The sequence below is a fragment of the Rhineura floridana genome, chromosome 4 (genome assembly GCF_030035675.1).
Source record: "Rhineura floridana isolate rRhiFlo1 chromosome 4, rRhiFlo1.hap2, whole genome shotgun sequence".
Taxonomy (NCBI): domain Eukaryota; kingdom Metazoa; phylum Chordata; class Lepidosauria; order Squamata; family Rhineuridae; genus Rhineura; species Rhineura floridana.
In genome coordinates this window covers 207,469,790-207,489,050 of record NC_084483.1, presented here as the reverse complement: position 1 = coordinate 207,489,050, position 19,261 = coordinate 207,469,790, and the positions used below count along the sequence as shown (strand labels likewise).

Below are 19,261 nucleotides of genomic sequence, written 5' to 3'. Positions count from 1 at the left end.
CATATATGTGAAATTCAGATTTTTTGCTCCAATATGCATAATTTTACACTTGTTTATATTGAATTGCATTTGTCTCCTTGGAGCCAGAGACGCTCAACAACTATTGCCCAGTTGAAATATCCCCTTTTGGGGTATGGTGCGTGAGAGAGTGTAAAGGTCCAACTACAGACATGCTTGGAGAAAACAGATTATGTATTTCAGTCTGGCTTCAGGCCTGATTCTGGCACTGAATCTGCCTTGGCCACCCTGTTTGATGACCTTTGAAATGGCCCTGAAAGATGCTCAGGCTTCAACTTTAGCAAATCCCCAGGGGAAATTTCAGGCAGGGATGCTCTTGTGCTTTGATGGGTGAGGGGACGCAGGCAGGTAAGAGCCTCCTAGCTCTAGAGACTCTCCATTAACGTGTGCCTGCACAATCTTTTCTGTTAATGTCTGACTAGCTCCTGTCCTTTTATTCCTTATACCCTGAACTCTAGGAAGATGTTAAGGAAGGTTCTCCACTTCCCAAGGAGCTGGAGAAGAAAAAGGTGGAGCAATACCAGGAGAAGGGGAAGCCATGTGGTGCAGCAAAAACACCTCAGCAGAGCTACTACAACTTTGAGGAATATTCCGAAGATGAGAAGCAAATTCTCCGGGCACAGCGAACGGTGCCCTTCAGTTTAAGGGACCTGTTTGTGAGACAAGACAGCTTTGAGGCCTACAAAGGGAGTGGTGTCACCACTGCAAAGTCATCCAAGTAAGACTAGAGGAGAGTCCATTTCTGTCCTGAGAAAGCCGTTGGACAGAACGAGCCAGCTCTGATTTTGAATTGTAATTTGCTACAGTGCGGTTCTAAACCAGCCCTCAACCTGGTGCCTTCCAGATTTTTTGTCTTGCTGGCTGGGGCCGATGGGAGTTGTAGTCCAAAACATCTGGAGGGCATCAGGTTGGAGAAGATCACTCTAACCACTTCGTCTGCTGGTCATCAATATCATCCTGCCAAGGGGGTTGGGGAGGAACTCACCATGCTTTTTGCACTTCAGAAGAAATCCAAGGAAAAAACAAAATGGTACAATTTTCTTGGGCAGGCTGGTAGAGAGGGCCACACAACAGAACTACCCCAAGGTTGGCCAGCACTCTCACCCTGGGGTTGCTAGGTCATTTGCCTTCCACTGCCAAATGGTAGGGGAGCCTTTAAAAAGCAAACAAATGCGTCACCTCTAACCACTTTACAGAGTTGCCTTACCATATGGTTACATCTGCCATGCTGGTAAGTTGCCACTTGATTAAAAAGTATCGATCTGCAGCCATAGTTTCAATGGCCAATAGAATGTCAGTGTTCTCAGAGTGGAGAGGGAATTGCTACATGGATATTTACTCATGACCTGGTAAGTGTTTGCAGCAGAAGCTTGGCTTTGGGCATGGGTGCCAGCTAATAGCAATATAGTAGCTGAGCAATACATTAGGCGATCCCCCCCCCCAGTATCACCTATTGTGATCTCTCTGTGGCTTTAGAGAAGCCATTCAGTCTGCAACATGGGGATAATAATAATGACCTACTTTGCAAGGTTGTTGTAGAGATTACAATGAGATAATATGTGTGAAGCACACTGAACACTCAGAAGCTCCATATAAACTATGGTTGCACTCAACTAAGTCCTACTCAGAGCTGACCCATTGAAATTAGTAAACCTAAGGTAGTCATACCTATTAACTTCAGTGGTTCTACTCTGAGTAGAACTAGCATTGAATACCACCCTCATTCTCCAAGTTATTACTCTTACAAAGCCAAAACTGTACTTCCTATGCGGAAGAGGGATGTATCAGCAAGGTTGAGGGAACCCCATGAACTGAAGAAATTAAAACAAAACTTTAAGAAAAATTGTAGTGGGGGGAACAAAACAAAAAAGCCAAATGAGGCCTAGGCATGCTCAGTGGTTATGGAAAGCAGAGTGTGTGCTGTTGGGGGAGGGGAGGGGATCGAAATGGGGAGAGGCAGAGAGAAAGGGAAGTAGAATGCGATGTCCTGGAAATGTGTGTGGCTGGCTAGCTGAACACCTGTACTTTGCACTGCAACATTTTGCTGCAGGATCCACATCATGTTGCTGTTTTAAAACAGCCTTTGCCAGCTTGTAACCTTCCAGATGTTTTGGACCACAGCTTCCACCAGCCCCAGACAAAGGCTGCTTCAAATGTTCTCTCCCACTACTGCATCAAGTGGTGACTGAGGACATTTAGGAGGATGTGGAGTGGAGAGCAAGAGGATGAGAAGGTGTAACAACATTCAACTCAGAGGGACCTCACGCAAAGTGAAAATGGCTGTCCGGGCTCAAATGCCTTTGAGTCTGTGCTGAGCCGTGCAGCAGAACTGTCCATGGTGCTGAACAGCTTGCTGAGTTCTAATTGCCTCCAGCTCAGAGGTGCCTGGATCACCCACACAGCCCATGGCGACATGTTCACATGGTTTGCTGATAAAAAAAAAAGTCATGTTCAAACTGACTTGGAGCAGCAGCTTCTTCTCACATTTGCTGGATGAGTTTTTGTCTGGTTTTGCCGCTGCTAGTAAAAAGGAAAATTGAAAAAGTAACAGCCACCTGACCAAACATGAGCTGGACTCCTGGTGTTCCTGGCTGGTGTGGCCAGATGGAAGAACCCAGTTCCTTTACTGGTGGGTATGGTGGTGGAGGGTGTCATGAATGTCTCCATGAAGAAATGAGGGTACCTGGTTGCCTTGAAGAGGCAGTTCTGAAAGCTTGCAGGGGGTGAGTACCACTCTGCATCAAAGTCAACACCCTTCCACTTTGGGGAAGAGGAGGGAGATTAAATTTTCATTTATAAAAATCACAATACAAAGAAACCCCAGCAATGATAGGAACAACACACCATATCCAAAACAAGTCTAAGGCTGCAATATTAAACACACTTACTAAGATCAATTTAGCACTGTGGGACTTAGTTCTCACTAAGATTCATAGGATTGCACTGTCTTAAAAACAGAAGCCCAGTTTATTATTTGTAAATAATCAAGAAAGACACTAAAGTTTAACAAGAATAAATAAATTAACTTAGATACTTGAGCTTTAACATAATTGTACATAACATGACCTGGGACCTGATGGTAAAGCAAAGGTATTATTATAGGCCCACTAGTCTTTTAGCCTGAGTAGACGCGGGGACAGAGTTGACTTCTGTGCTTGTTGCAGGGTTTGATCGTGTTCTCTGTTTCTCTGTTGAGTGGATCATCATTGCAGATAAGCTGTTGTTTCAAATTAGGGTGTTTGTCAACAAGGAGAAGCCTATCCCTGAAGCCCTGAGCAAAGGAGGTGGAATGTTAAGATGACAGTTACAAAAGGAACACTACTTAACATCTTAACATCTTAATATTCAATCGATTTAATGCATTTTACATTTAATATTTTAGTACTGGGTTTTGTAGTTGTTTATATGTTTAATTATGTTTAGGTATTTTTGGTATCATTTTTAAGTTTAATATATGTTTTTAAATTGTATATTGGATGTTATATGTTGTGAACCGCCCAGAGAGCTTCGGCTATGGGGCGGTATAGAAATATAATTAATAAATAAATAATAAATTAATAGTATCTGTTATTCCAATATGCTATTAAAGGGGATCCAGCCATTAACAAATTCATTAACAGCATGTACCTTCCCTGTTCTGCTGTGCCCAATAGCCATAAAATGTCATCCATTTGGTGGAAAGTTTATGCATCAAGTTGCTCTCTCATTGCTTCAGGCTGATTCATAGGGTCGCCATAAGTCTTGGTCGACTTGAAGACACATAACAACAACAAAGGGTGTGATGTTGGTTTCCCCACCTGCCTCCAAATCAAATATTTCAGTGGCTATTAGGGAAAAAACCTGGAGATATTTATACAGCACATAAAATTAATATAGGGTGGTACCCTTCTAAGTCAATGGACTTCAATTAGTCAGTAGGTCAGCTCTGAGTATGACTTTGCAGGATTCCAGCCATAGCCATTTTTTTTCAGATTTGTTTTAACAAATATAAAGTCAAATATGCTCAATCAATCGATGTAGAGCAGTGGGACATTTTCCAGAAAAACTACACCACTGATACTTACATATTTACACATTGGTCCTGGAGGGGGACCCTAGCTCGGGGGCTGAGCACCTACTTTGCATGCAAGAGGCTCCAGGTTCAACCCTTGGCATCTCCAGGTAGGGCAGGGGATGGGGAAAATACTTTTTTGCCTGAGAATCTGGAGAGTCCTTTTGCTGCCTACCAGAGTAGGCAATACTAGGCTCAGACAGACAGTAGTATGGTCTCCTATGAGGCAGCTTCCTGGGTTCAGTTTCCACTACACCCCTTTGATATGGCCTTCCATGGGTTGCCGTTGTTAATTTGAGCTTTGTAAGCTGGTGGCTAAGAGGCTGAATGGGATGGGGACATCCCAAGTTTGAATCTCACCTCTGCCATGAACTCACTAGACGGCCTCAGGCAAGCCGCTCTCTTTCTCAGTCCCCCACATCTGTCTCATGAGAGAGAATAGTACTGGTTTGCCTTACAGGGTCATTGTAAGGATGACAACTATATAATGCATGTGAAATGCCATACAAACATTATTATTATTTCTAGGAAATTCAGCTCAGAAACTTTTCTGTCAGGCAGTGTATCAGCCACAGCTTCAAGTGCCTCCTCACTTCCACCACCACCACCACCAGTTTTTCCAGGTTTGTAGAAAAGCATCCCCCAGTTGTCTTCTTTCTTTGTCTCTGAGAGCTGCAGAAAGACGTACACATTTCCCTGCTCAGATCCACTGAGCACAGCAACCTGTGCTCACTGGGGCCAAACCCAAACTTCAAGAAGATGTGCAGGCAAACCACAACAGGGGGACCTGTCACCTGTACAGATGCCTTTCCATCCTTCCTGGGATTTGGTTTGCCCTGTTGACTTCTGTGAGTCTACCCGCTCCAGCTGGGCTGTGGTCTCTTGCTAACTCGCAAACTGGTACTCCCCCTCCTCAAAATATGTATCTGGTAACCAGACATGCAATTTTAGCTCAGAGCTTGGAAAGGTTACTTTTTTAAACTACATGGCCACTGGATTGGGCTGATGGGAGCTGTAGTTCAAAAAAGTAACTTTTCCAAGCTCTGTTTTAGCTGTACCTAAGCTCCTGTACTAATAGAGTTTGGAAAGGAGAACATCCTGCTCTCAGGGCTGGCGCCCCCCCCCCAACACTCTTAGGTAGCTGCCAGGATCCCAAGGCTCAGAAGGGCCTGTCAGCGCAGACACCCACTCTGGACTGGGCCCACCCACCTGGAAGCTAGCCCTGGTCCTGCTCAGCTGTTCTAGACAGTCTTCCTGTACCAATTGCTGGCAGATGAAATCTGGACCGGCATGGTGAAAATGGTGCACTAGGCGTGGCTGTAAGAAATCCCATAGGCATAGGCATGGTGTTGCATCTAGTCTAATTCTAAGGCAGGGATAGGGAACCTCAGGACTGGGGGCCAAATGCGGCCCTCCAGGCGTCTCTGTCTGGCCCTTGGAACTCGCCCCAGGCCACTCCCCTCACTGTCCATGATTCATACTGCAAGTGATTTTGTCTGGCTAGAATGTGTCCTCGGAGTCTGATAAGGCTCCTTGCTTCCTTAGATAGAGAGGGATGTGCAAGGGTGTGTAGAAACTAGCCCATATGCAAAGGTAAATTTTATATTATTTGCTCCGCCCGCTTTTCCCTCTGGCCCTGCCCACCACTGGCACGTAGTCCTTGGTCGGTTGCCCAGAAAGCAACACAGCCCTCGGGGCAAAAAAGGCTCCCCACCCCTGCCCTAAGGGGATAGTTCTTCTGAGGATGAGGCCATCCTTTGCATATGAGAAAAATGCCATGATATAGCCAGCACGGATTTTTCACATTCCACAATGTTAAATTGAAAATAACCCCCTTGCCATTCTGATCCTTCCCATAAGCTCATTTCAAAACAAAACCTTACAAAACTTATAGTGCTGAACTCAGAAATGCTTGCTTAACAACCCTCTAAATTTTCATGATGATATACAAAACAGTAAGAGAGAATCGAGAGTTCAATGTGTAAAAAGAGAGAGAAACCAGACCCCCATTGGACTTCTTTCGGTCAGAGTTCTCATAATTTGTTGAAATTCATTAAAAATTAGCCATGTTCACAGAGTGCCTGTAATCCTGTTACTGACCTTGCCCCATACTCTGACCTTCATCTTCTGCAGTTTAAAAGTTAAAAAAAATGCATGGCTGATTTTTAATTAATTGAAGAAATTTAACATTGAAGTCTATTATAGCATCTGGCATGCTCAGTAAGAACCAACTGTCAGTGTTCTATCAGACAGACTCACAGCTGCTGGGCTTACCTAATCAGGGGGCCACACCCACACCAGACTTTGATTTCACATGAGACAGTCATGGCTTCCCCCAGAGAATCCTGGGAAGTGTAATTTGTGAAGGGTGCTGAGAGGAGACTCCTATTCCCCTGACAGAGCTCCAGTGGCCAGAGTGGTTTAACAGTCAGCCACTCTGACTGAAGTTCTGTGAGGGGAACAGGGCGTCTCCTAGCAACTCTCAGCACCCTTCACTAACTACTCTTCCCAGGATTCTTTGAGAGAAGCCATGACTGTCTAAAGTGGAATAAAGGTCTGGTGTGGATTTGGCCAGGGACAGGTTTGGTTTAAATTTGGGTGGGAAACTACATGTGCCTGCTGTAGAATAAAAAGGTGGGGGAAACCCTGAAAAAGAATGATAATGTTCACAATGTCTTCCTTTTGGAAAGGAAAGGGGCTTCCCCTCTGCCCAGTGCCCACCCACCCCTACCCAATCTCTTCTACTACCCCTCCCTCTCCCCTCCCCCTTCCTCCCCTTCTCTCAGAGGGTGTTCAGAGGCACATTATCAAATTCTGCCAAGCTACACAGGAAGTGGATTGGACTGTGAAAGACCAACCCAAATTGTGTTTGCATTTTGACAACTTTGTAGGGCAGTCCAATATCTCAAAGAGGAGTTCAGGTCTCCTGCTCCCCTGGTGCGTTCACTATAGCTGCCCAATTTCCCTGCTTTTTAAAGTTTGATAGAAATATCTGTTGCCTATAAGTACTCAAACCACAAGGATTTTTTTGCCTATTAGTGAATAATTCTTTAAACTGAGCTGTTGCTTCTTGATACCACAGATGACGAGTCCAGATTGTGTCCCAGCTATTTCCATCTTTCCTCTCTTAGGCATACATACATCTGTTGTTTCTTTTTTGTAGTTCCGAAAAAAGAGGGAAACAGCAGCAGCCTTAACGTCGTCACTGTCTATTCTGTCTTCTCCAAAACGTTTGAACCGAAGAAATGTGGAGAGGGCGAAAACTGAGGGCAGAAGAGAAATTATCTTGACCTGGTCCATATGGCAGAAGCAAAAAGGAAAATGAGAGCCCCAGGTATGTAGAGCAAGGCCTTTGTTTGGCCTCCGCTAAGAGAGACACTGGCAGGCGGTGCTGCTGGATCCTATTGGCTCAAGAGCAGCACAGATCACCTGGAGCAGCAAACATCCATCCAAGCTCATTAGCCCGCTTGAGAACCCCACGGGGCGATTGGTCTGTGCCCAGAAATGTAAAAATGCATTCACTCTCTGCACCCTTTTCACACCATCCAATTGTCAACTTTAAATGTTTTTGAAAATGGAAAATGGACTGCCTTCAAGTCAATCCTGACTTTGACCCTATGAATAGGGTTTTCATGGTAAGCGGTATTCAGAGGGGGGTTATGTGAGCCGTCCTTCCCTGGCTCTCCCTGTCAGGTTCCTACCTGCTCGTGGTTACTGCCTGTCTCTAGGCACCACCAGGGACTCCACCAGTCCGGACCGCACTCTCTTATGGTTTACCTATCCGCTCTAGCACAGATCTCAACAGATCCCCCTGCTAGGCAACCACCAGTAACGTCCCAATACTAGTATTCCCAGAGACTCTGAATACTGGTATTGTTTTTCTCTTCACCGCTGCCACCATTTGTTACAGTTCCCTTTCAGCCTTGGTCATTACCTTACCCTCCCTTCTGGTCTGTGAAACCCCAGCCAAGGATCAGGCCTTTGGTAAACCAAATTAAGTATTTATTACAGATAACAAAGCTAACAAGATTAACAAGATTTCTTCTTAAGGCACATAAGCATATGGTTTTACTCAATACTAATCCGAACTCCACCTCCCTCCTGGCAAACAACTCTCTAAACCCCACCAAGCAACCCACTCAGTTCTCTTCTCCCCCCCCCCCCCGATTCCACTCTCACTCTTCCTTTTATACATTCAGCCATTTTAAACACTCAGCCAATCATCTCGCATTCTACTGCCCATTCACTCCCCCTCTTTCACTCCACTTACCATGTATCTTCTAAACAACTAACACTTACCATATATACATTAATATAGGAACATCACAGTTTACCATTGCCTCCTTCTGAGGCTGAGAGGCAGTGACTGGCCTGAGGTCACCCAGGGAGCTTCATGGCTGCGTGTGGATTCCGGTCTCCCAGTCGTAGTCCAACACTCTAACCACTGTGCCACACTGGCTCTCTAAATGTCTTTAGATGTCCTTAATATTTTATAATTTTAAAAAAATTATTTCAATTGTTTTGTTTTGCTGTTTGATTGTCTGCTGCCCTGGGCTTCTCTGGGAAGCAGAAATGCAATGAATGAATGAATTAATTAATATTATTCATTCATTCATTTCTAATGTAGAAAAACTAAGGCACCACCTCGCCATTCACTGGGCAGTTTCAAACGAAACAGCAACATAACTTCCCTGCCCTCTCCTATCCCTGCGCACCCCTCCCCTGTAAATCTGCTCCAGAGGGTTGGGGTGGAACCCAGAGCATATGTAGGGGGCATGTGGGGAGAGGAGAGGGCAGGGAAGTTACATTACACAGCTAAAAGCTGTTGCACTAGCATAACTGTTTAGCCGGACAACCACCCAACGCTTGTTGGCATTCGGTCTTTGCTTTCCCCGTTCAGCCGGCTACTTCCTTTTTGTGCCATTGTGCTCATGTGCACAACTTATCCCTGGGGAGTGCGGGGACCTTTTTACCCAGGGGGACAGATTGTTATCTCCTCCATCAAGTTTGACACGATGACATCAGATGACCTTCCTCCACCCCCTGCTAGCTGGGGTCTTCAGAATCCCCTCTCCAATAACTGTTTTGTGCAGCACGTTAAATGGGCTTCTGAGGCTCTGACCATCAGCCAGTATTTTACCAGCCCCACACATTTGATGTCATATACAGTGAAGGCTGGTGGCTCCGATGTCAACGGGGCAGTGGAATCTGCTCTGGGTTTTAGTCTGAACTTCCATGGAGTACCTTGGACAGCTCCTTGCAAGTTCGGACTAAAACCCAGAGCAGATTCTACTGCCCTGCTGACATCGGAGCTACCAGCCCTCCACTGATCGTCTATGATGTCAGCTGTAGGGTTGGTGGGCATGGCTTGGCTTGGCTTGGCTGAAATGGCCTTGTGGGCCAAATGGGAAGATCTGATGGCCCTAGTTAGGGCCACGGCCTGGAGCTCCCCTCCCCTTGACTTTCCGTTTATAATGGCTTGGATCTTAAGGTAAGTTCATGGAAGGGTTGACTTGGCATGAAGGCAGTTTCCGAAGTTTTGGACCAATGGTCCATTTAGCTCAGAATGAACCATTACGCTCTCAAGGATTTCAGCCAGGAGCCTCTCCCAGAAGTCCAACCTGGAGAAGCCAGGGACTGAACCAAAGCAGATGTTCTGCCACTGAGCTGTGACCCTCCCCATTGTAACGGGGTGCCCCCCTGAACCTTTGGTGAGGAGGATGCTGGGAGGACCAAGGGTGTGGAGACTTTCCTTCCATTCGCTTGTCTTAGGATCCAAGCCATTGGCTTTATTCGTTAAATAGTTTTAAATCGTTTGAGCCGTTTTGCCATCCTTTTGAGTTCCCCACAGAGTGTAACAAATTATTTTGGTAAGAATTGTGGCTACGCAGACTTAGATTAGTTCCTATTTGTAAATCAGCCTAACCACTAGGCTTGCTGGCTGCAAATTGGACAGTGTGAGAGAGCATAAGACCAGGAGCAGAATCCTAGGCTACAGAAGGCTGACTCTCCACTCCTCCTCTGCCAACCACTTGCTCTGACCGCTTCAGGGTGAGAGCATTCAAAAAGAGATTTGAGAAACTAGGATCTAGAGTGAGTTATGAACAGAGAAAGTTATATTTCACTGTACTAGAAGCAGCTGTGGGATGACTAGTTTGGACTGGGTCATGGCTGGGGGGCAGAGGTGCTGCTGTGTTGTATTTGTATTTTTCCCTTCTGGATAGAGGCAGGGGTGTCCAAAATGGGGAAATGCCACACAGGGAAGGTTTCCCCAACATGCTTCTGATGTTTACTGAAAACACACCTCTTTGCTTGAGTGCATCCATGAATTCTGGAATCTACAGCCCTATGTTTCTTGACCTTCTGGTATCTGCGGGGTGTGTGTGTGTGTTAATGGTTTTAATGTCTATCTGTGTGTTATAAACTGCTTTGAGTTTTTTCTTAATAGTAAACAGTATAAAAATATTTTAAATCAGTGAATAAATAATAGGGGGGGCATGGCTATTTACAGCAGACAAAAAAGAGGCCAGGAGGTCTCCCACTTCATATCTAGTTTAGCCAAGAAATAATTCCTATTAAAGAAAACTTAGAATGAAACACCATTTCAGGATTTTGTTTTTTGTCCCACTGGTAAGTGCCTTGAGAGTGCCTTAACAACAACAACAACAACAACAACAACAATAATAATAAAGCTATCTATAGATTCATACAGAGACTGCAGAACTTCAGAATACTTACTGCATTAGACTGATGTAGATTCTCAAGCAGAAAATGGTTTCGTTCTCAGCTTTCTACATGTGGCATATTTGACCCTCCCAAATGCAAGATTACCGATTCCTCTCTGTCTTATCCAGCCAATTTCATCCTGATCCTTTAAAGCACAAGGCTGGAGTCGGCAAGAGCTTGGGCTGCGAGAGCCAAAGAGTAGAAGACTTGAGACTTAAAGGAAAGTTACAGAGAAGAAATGGAGAGGAAAAAGTGGAGATTCAACAAATGAAATTGCAGAAAGGAGGGAAGGTGGAGACTGAATTTTATTTCTTTTAAAGCCTGTTTTATCTGCCATTTAAATTCCTTTACTATTAAAGCCTCAGAATTCTTGATTTGTGTTTACAAGGCCAGTGCCCAGCTACCCCATGATCTCTGGGAAAGAATTTGTGTATGTTCTACACGATGAAAACATCAACATTGTGCATCGAGGACACCTTGCCTTCTGGAAGTGGCTGGAAAGGGAGGCAAGGAGGGAAGATACGATTGCTTCAGTGGCCTAGCTACAGTAGGCTTTTGAGGCTATGGGGTGGTTTCAAAGGCTTCATGGAAAAGGTGGGCTCGGGGAAGGGTTCTGAAGGAAGTAAGAGCAGTGACGCCAGGCAGGTGATTGCAGGGGACAGTTCCAAGCATGTGAAGCCGCAAAACAGCATCCCCCAGGATTGCTCTCTTCGCTCATGAGGAGGAATGGAAAAAATCTGTCCATTACAGTTCTCGCCATTTGTCACTTTTCCAATCATAAATCCAGTTCTCCACATTTCTGCAGCAATTTACAATTTATTTATTTTTAAATCCTCATGAAAATTTTCCAGCTTTTTCAGTGCAAACTTCTCCTGATAAACACATTTTTAGGCAGTTTTGACTAATGTACACATTCTTGCAAGCAATTTCTCATCACATAATGCATTTTGTATGTTATTTTCACTCCTTGTTCATTTCTGTGCACGCTTTCCCCTAATATATGCATTTTTGTAAACGTTTGGTTGGTGAACTGCTTTGCAAAATTGGAACAAGTGTGAATTTCGAAGGATGGCTGTGTATTGGTTCTCCTATTGTTTTGGAAAGTGCAAATTTGATCGATTTGGCTTGAAATGTGAACTGAATAGAATTTCTCGCCTGTCTCTGTTCATGAGTGGAGGGAGTAATCTGATGCAATGCTCTTTTGCAGGAAAGCTCTTTGCAAAACAGCACTCACACCCCCAGAAGATCACTGCCTTTGCCAATGAGGCAAAGAGGAGAATCCCACCCCCGGACAGCCTCAGATTGCTCTGGGTCATTGAATCCGGCCCCTAGCAATCCGTGGCTGTGAGAACCCAGCTCAGTTGAAACCCAAAAATGCCCGAATAGGTCTGATTTGGCTCGGGACTTGGCTGAATACAGTGCACAGCACTACAAAATACTATCTGGAGGTGACTTATGGATGGACAGGATTGCTTTCGAAGAGAAATCCTGGATCCTGCTCTGATAGCATTTAGGACTCAAAGTCATATGCTCCAAAACTGAAGTTGTGTGCTCTAAAGAAGCAGGCTTCAGAAAACACCCTGGAGGGCATCTTTTGCAAGTTATCACTCCAGGTTGAGGTCATCGAGTGATGAAGAAGCAAAAGAGAAGTGCCTGGCCCCTACAGGTGGGATCGGTGTGCACATTTTTTGCAACTTTCCTGTTGTTACACTGTGGATCATACGCCTACATATTACCGAAGTGTAAACACAGTGCATTTCTGAGGCCTGTCCTACCAACATCATCCACCTCCTTGAATCTCAATACTTTAAACCCACCCACCTTCAGTTTAATTAAACCAGGTTCCACCTCTGAGCTGCTGCTTACCTCTTTTATAACCTCATTAGCAATCAAAGCCAATAGCTAATTGAGCCATAGTTTAATTTTGGAGAAAGAAGCCAGCTTGCGTTTTCCACAACATTGAGCATAAATAGAAGACCTGACAAGTCTCGAATCTATTGCATTAGCAAGATTAGCCTGGAGGGTCGTAAGCTCACAGGATGGAGAATTCCACCAATTAATATTTCTGCCCACTCAGCATTAGCAACAGCTGATGAGTGTCTGAATGAGGCAATGGTGGTACGGGGGAGCCACTCCACACTGTTCCCTCTGTCAACCGTATCTAGCCTTTCCTAGGAGATCCTAAAGATCGTCAAGCATACACACTATTGTGAAATGCCATGGCCTTTCCATAAAATGATAGTTTTGAGAGTGTCTTGATCCTCTGTTGTGGCCCAAACACTGATTCCTATATCTCTGCAGTTTCATAGAAGCCCATTTTATTTCAGGGCTCAAGAAAAGCACATCGCTGTTAGCACAGGCTGAGTTTTAAAGTCAGCAGTTAGAGAGCCAATACATTGTTTATCAGTGAAGGAGACAGTAAACCTAGGAAGCGCCTTTATCCTGAGGCTGACCATTGGTCCACTGGTCTGCACTAGGGTTGCCAGGCTCAGGGCCTGAGACTGATCCTGTATCTTTAGGAGAAGAGAAAGTCAGCCAAGTGCAGGTGCTCTTGCAACTCTGTAATGAGAAAAACCACAAGGTGGAATTCTCCCTTCCCCCTGCACAACTTTTAAAGATACAGAAGACCTCTTGGTTGCCAGGCCCGGCCTCTGTAGCTTTAAAAGTTGTACAGGGAGAAGGGAGAATTCCACCTTGTGGTTTTTCCCATTACAGCGTTGCAAGAACACTTGCACTTGGCTGGCTTTCTCTTCTGCTAAAGATACAGGATCAGTCTCAGGCCCTGAACCTGGCAACCCTAGTCTGCAGCGGCTGGCAGAGGCTATCCAGGGTCTCAGAGAAGGGATATTCCCAGCCTTACCAGGAATGGTCCTGACTGAACTTGGGCCTTCTACGCCGGAAGTAGCTACAGCCTTTCCCAGTGGCACCCTATTGATCTCGCTAGATCTTTCTGGGGCGATTAACTCTTTGTGTACACATCTATAGCCAAAGCAGAACTACTGGCCGTTTTTCGAGGGCTGATCTGCCAGCATCGTCTAACATTTAGGGGATTCACTGTCTCTCACACAATGGAAGACACGAATAAAATCCAAAGGGACCTGGATAGACTAGAAAATTGGGCTGAAATTAATAAAATGACATTCAATAAAGACAAATGCAAGATTCTGCATTTAGGCAACAAAAACAACATGCACGGGTACAGGATGGGAAATACCCGGCTTAGCAGTAGTGCGTGTGAGAAGGACCTTGGAATTGTAGTGGATCGCAAGTTGAACATGACCCAGCAGTGTGATGCTGCGGCAAAAAAGGCAAACGCGGTTTTGGGCTGCATAAACAGAGCTATAGTTTCCAGGTCGAGGGAAGTAATAGTCCCACTATATTCTGCATTAGTCAGGCCTCATCTGGAATACTGCGTCCAGTTCTGGGCGCCTCATTTTAAGAAAGATATAGACAAGTTAGAGCGGGTTCAGAAGAGGGCGAAGAGGATGATAGCCGGTATGAGGAAAGGTTGAAGGAACTTGGCATGTTCAGTCTGGTGAAGAGAAGGCTGAGGGGTGACATGATTGCACTCTTTAAGTACCTGAAGGGCTGTCACATAGAGGAGGGTACAGATTTGTTCTCTGCTGCCCCAGAGGGGAGGACTAGGTCTAATGGTTTTAAGTTGCAGGAGCGTAGATTCAGATTGGACATTAGAAGGAACTTCTTGACAGTAAGGGCAGTTTGGCAATGGAACCGACTGCCTAGGGAGGTGGTGGGATCCCCTTCGCTGGATGTCTTCAAGCAGAGGCTGGACAACTATCTGCGGGAGATGCTCTAGCTGTGGTTTTCCTGCTGTGAGCAGGGTGTTGGACTCGATGGCCTACAAGGCCCCTTCCAACTCTATCATTCTATGATTCTATGATTCTCTTCCAGATTGAGTCTTGGCTTCTCCTGTGCAAAATGAGGTTGGGGTGACTTGACTTTGAACAGAGAAGCAACAGTAGAGAGGGGTGCTTAACCCTTTCCTTGCCCAATGGTTTTCTGGTGATCTCAGTGATCCAGCTGGGACATAAGGTCTCAGGCAGCCCCTGACATATTTATTTATTTATTTATGTATTTTATTAAATGTTTATACCGCCCCACTAGCATAGCTCTCTGGGCGGTGAACAACAAGCAATACAAATATATACAATAAAATCCAATAATACCATACAGCAAAAGTACAGAGAATAAAAGATCTAAAAACAATTACAACACACTTTAAAACTGAGTTAAGTTAAATTAAAAGCCCTAGAAAAGAGGAAGGTTTTAACCTGGCGCCGAAAAGACAGCAGCGTCGGCGCCAAGCGCACCTCATCGGGGAGACTGTTCCACAGTTCGGGGGCCACCACTGAGAAGGCCCTGGTTCTTGTTACCACCCTCCAAGCTTCTCTGTGGGTCGGAGCTCAGAGGAGGGCCTTCGCCGAGTGCAGTGTACAGGCAGGTTCTTATTGGGAGAGGCGTTCCAACAGGTATTGTGGTCCCACGCCGTATAAGGCTTTATAGGTCAATACCAGCACTTTGAATCTGGCTCGGAAGCAAATTGGAAGCCAGTGCAAGCGGGCCAGAAGAGGTGTTATGTGTTCGGACCGCTTGGTCCTCCTTATCAATCTGGCAGCCGCGTTTTGCACAAGCTGTAGCTTCCGAACTGTCTTCAGAGGCAGCCCTACGTAGAGCGCATTGCAGTAATCCAATCGCGAGGTTACCAGAGCATGTACCACTGATGTGAGGTCCTCCCTGCTCAGATAGGGACGTAGCTGGGCTACCAACCGAAGATGGTAGAACACATTCCGTGCCACCGAGGCTACTTGAGCCTCCAGTGACAGGGAAGGATCTAAAAGAACTCCCAGACTACGAACCCGCTCCTTTAGGGGGAGTGTAACCCCGTCCAGGACAGGGTATATATCCACCATCTGATCAGAGAAACCGCATGCCAACAGCATCTCAGTCTTGTCTGGATTGAGCCTCAGTTTGTTAGCTCTCATCCAGTCCATTATCGAGGCCAGGCAACGGTTCAGCACATTGACAGCCTCACCTGAAGAAGATGAAAAGGAGAAGTAGAGTTGCATGTCATCAGCATACTGATGACAACGCACTCCAAAACTCCTGATGACCGCACCCAACAGCTTCATGTAGATGTTGAAAAGCATGGGAGACAGAACTGACCCCTGCGGGACTCCACATTGGAGAGCCCACGGTGCCGAGCAATGTTCCCCAAGCACTACCTTCTGGAGATGACCCGCCAAGTAGGAGCGGAACCACTGCCAAGCAGTACCACCAACTCCCAACTCCGCGAGCCTCTCCAGAAGGATACCATGGTCGATGGTATCAAAAGCCGCTGAGAGATCAAGGAGAATCAGCAGAGTTACACTCCCTCTGTCCCTCTCCTGACATAGGTCATCATACAGGGTGACCAAGGCTGTCTCGGTGCCGAAACCAGGCCTGAAACCCGATTGAAATGGGTCTAGATAATCGGTTTCATCCAACAGTGCCTGGAGCTGGCCAGCAACCACTCGCTCCAAGATCTTGCCCAGGAATGGAACATGCGCTACTGGTCTGTAGCTGTTGAAATTATCTGGGTCCAAGGAAGGTTTTTTCAGAAGTGGTCTCACTGCCGCCTCTTTCAGACGGCCAGGGACCACTCCCTCTCGTAAAGAGGCGTTTATCACCTCCCTGGCCCAACTAGCTGTTCCATCCCTGCTAGTTTTTATTAGCCAAGAGCGGCAAGGATCCAGTATCGAAGTGGTTGCACATACCTGTCCAAGCACCTTGTCCACGTCCTCGAACTGAACCGACTGAAACTCATCCAACAAAACATGACTAGACTGTGCTCCAGACACCTCATTAGGACTAACTGTCATAAAATGGGAATCTAGGTCCCGGCGAATGCATAAGATCTTATGCTGGAAGTGCTCAGCAAACTCATTACAGCGGGCCACCGATGTATCTGCCATGTCCTGTGGACCTGGATGGAGTAGCCCTCGGACAACTCTAAAAAGCTCCACTGGGCGGGAGAGAGATGACTTAATAGTGGCGGCGAAATGTTGTTTCTTCGCCGCCCTCACCACTCCTACATACAGCTTGGTAGAAGCACAAACCAGCCCATAATTGCATTCGTCGGGAGTTCGTCTCCAACTCCGCTCAAGCCGTCTCCTATCTTGCTTCATCGCTCTTAGCTCTGGAGTATACCAAGGAGCTGTATGAGCTCTACAAAGGAGAGGGCGCACAGGAGCAATCGTGTCAACCGCTCTGGCCATCTCCGCGTTCCACAGTTCGACCAGGGCTTCAACAGGAGCGCCAGTCTTATCAGCCGGAAAAGCCCCCAGAGCCCTTTGAAAACCTTCAGGATCCATTAGTCTCTGGGGGCGGACCAATTTAATAGGTCCCCCACCCTTGCAGAGGGGAAAAGCCGCTGAGAGTCTAAACTTCAGCAAGCGGTGATCTGTCCATGACAAAGGGAGAGATGTAAAACTCCCCAGATCCAGATCACTATCCCCGTGTCCAGTAGCAAAAATAAGATCTAGAGTGTGCCCTGATATATGTGTTGGGCCACTAACATATTGGGACAGCCCCATGGTTGTCATGGAGTCCATGAAGTCCTGAGCCGCCCCAGATAAAGTAGCCTCGGCATGGATGTTGACATCCCCCAGTACCAATAGTCTAGGGGATCTCAGCAATACCTCCGAGACCACTTCCGTCAGCTCAGTTAGGGAGGCCGTTGGGCAGCAAGGTGGGCGGTACACCCACAAGAAAGACTGACTCCTCCCTGTTCACCCACCCAGGTCTCGGTTATACATGCCAGATTGGCTGCCTCATCCACAATTAAATCATGGACGAGGGAGGTTTTATTATGTACCGATCTGGCATTAAGAAGCAGCAACTGGAGATCCGAGGGCTGGCTGAAAGGACAACCAACAACCCTGTGGATGTGAGAAGGACCGGAACATGGCACAGCCACTACATGTCTGGGCCACGTTCCCCTTAGCTGGCACGTCCTTCTCACAACGCCATACCTCCCTCTGCCCATCACTACACTAATTGGGGCCCCCTCAAGTCCCCCCGATTGATGATGGAGCCTCTTTCCCAGGCACATAATAAACTTAAATACAAACACAAGTCCACATTCACATCAAACAGAATGACATATACCCCCCAACATTCATTCCAAAATCAAATACACCAACACAATCCCCCACACTCTGTACTAGCAGGCATCAACACTTCTTCTATCTTGCTCCACCGTTGAGGTCAATATCCTGGACCCAAGTTCTTCAGGGCCATGTATATCAACACAGGAGTCTTGAACTTGGTCTGGTAGCATATGGGCAGTCAGTGCACGTTTTAGCAGAGGTGTCACATGCTGGCCACCAGTAGTCCAGCCCCTGCATTCTGCACCAGCTACAGCTTCCAGCCCAAGGGCAGCCCCACATAGAGTATAACAACAACAACAACAATAATACAGTCTTAAGATTGTGAGAATGCAGACCTTTGCATCATAGCAGTCTTTCCCCCCCCCCACGTCTTTTTCCTTTTGCTTAATATTCAGCTTGATGAAGAGTTCTGTAGAACTCAAAAGCTTACTTACAATTTTATGACATTTTGGTTGGTTCCAAAGAAGGTCCCAATGAAGTATTGTCCAACTGTTACTGTCCAGTTAACTATTTTGTAGATAAATTTAATGTTGGCATGTCCAGTGTCCCTCAGAGGAGCAGAAAATGAATTTTGGGTCTGCGGTCCAAGGCAAACTAAGCCCTGGCGCTATAGGGAAATGAGAGGGGAAAGGTTGTACAGTATATTATTTGTTAGCGTTTCAGTACTGCCACAAGAATACTGCCTGCCTGTCTCCCAGTTTAATCCTTCCCCAGAAACTATTTAAAGAGAAACACTGTTTTCTGCTGCCTTGGGGGAGGGGACCAAAGAGCCAGCAGATGGAGTTGACAAGTCCCATATCATACGAAGGGCCCAGCAGCCCAGAAGGGGTTGCTTTTCCCCGAATTGGAATCTTCTTCTTCTGGCATTCATAAAATGAGCTCTGAGAAGCCCTTAGCATGCTGGATGACATTGCAGTCCTTTGTCAAAGGAGCATTTAGGACCAGAAGGAACTCTCGTAAAACTCAGTGCCATGGAAAGAGAGAAGAGAGAGAGGCATGGAAATGACAGCTCTTCATCGTAGTTTGGGGGAAATTTATGTTTTGCTCGGGGTGTGAATGAGGCTGCAGCTGCCATTTGGAGGCTAAATTATTTCCTATACTGGGTACATTATTATTTCTTTAACTGAGTAGAAGCCGTTGCGAACAAAGCAGCAGCAGCATCAACAACACTTCATTTCACAGCTCAAGAGAGCCAGACTGTGTGATGCAGAAAGTCTCTTCTGTTCCCTAAAGCCAGATGCCTGCAGGACTAAAGGTGGGGACATGGAGGCAAGGCGCTCTGTGCATGCTCAGAGGC

At 46.2% G+C, this 19,261-nt stretch overlaps 1 long non-coding RNA gene across 1 annotated transcript; it reads right to left on the bottom strand.

Moving 5' to 3' along the window:
* Positions 1-3,063: 3,063 nt before the first annotated feature.
* On the bottom strand, positions 3,064-18,597 carry LOC133384566 (uncharacterized). Its single transcript, XR_009762630.1, has 4 exons — positions 18,399-18,597; positions 10,808-11,008; positions 7,211-7,332; positions 3,064-3,289 (listed from the first exon to the last, which is right to left on the bottom strand). It is a non-coding gene; the product is annotated as an uncharacterized LOC133384566 (long non-coding RNA).
* Between the last annotated feature and the right edge of the window lie 664 nt (positions 18,598-19,261).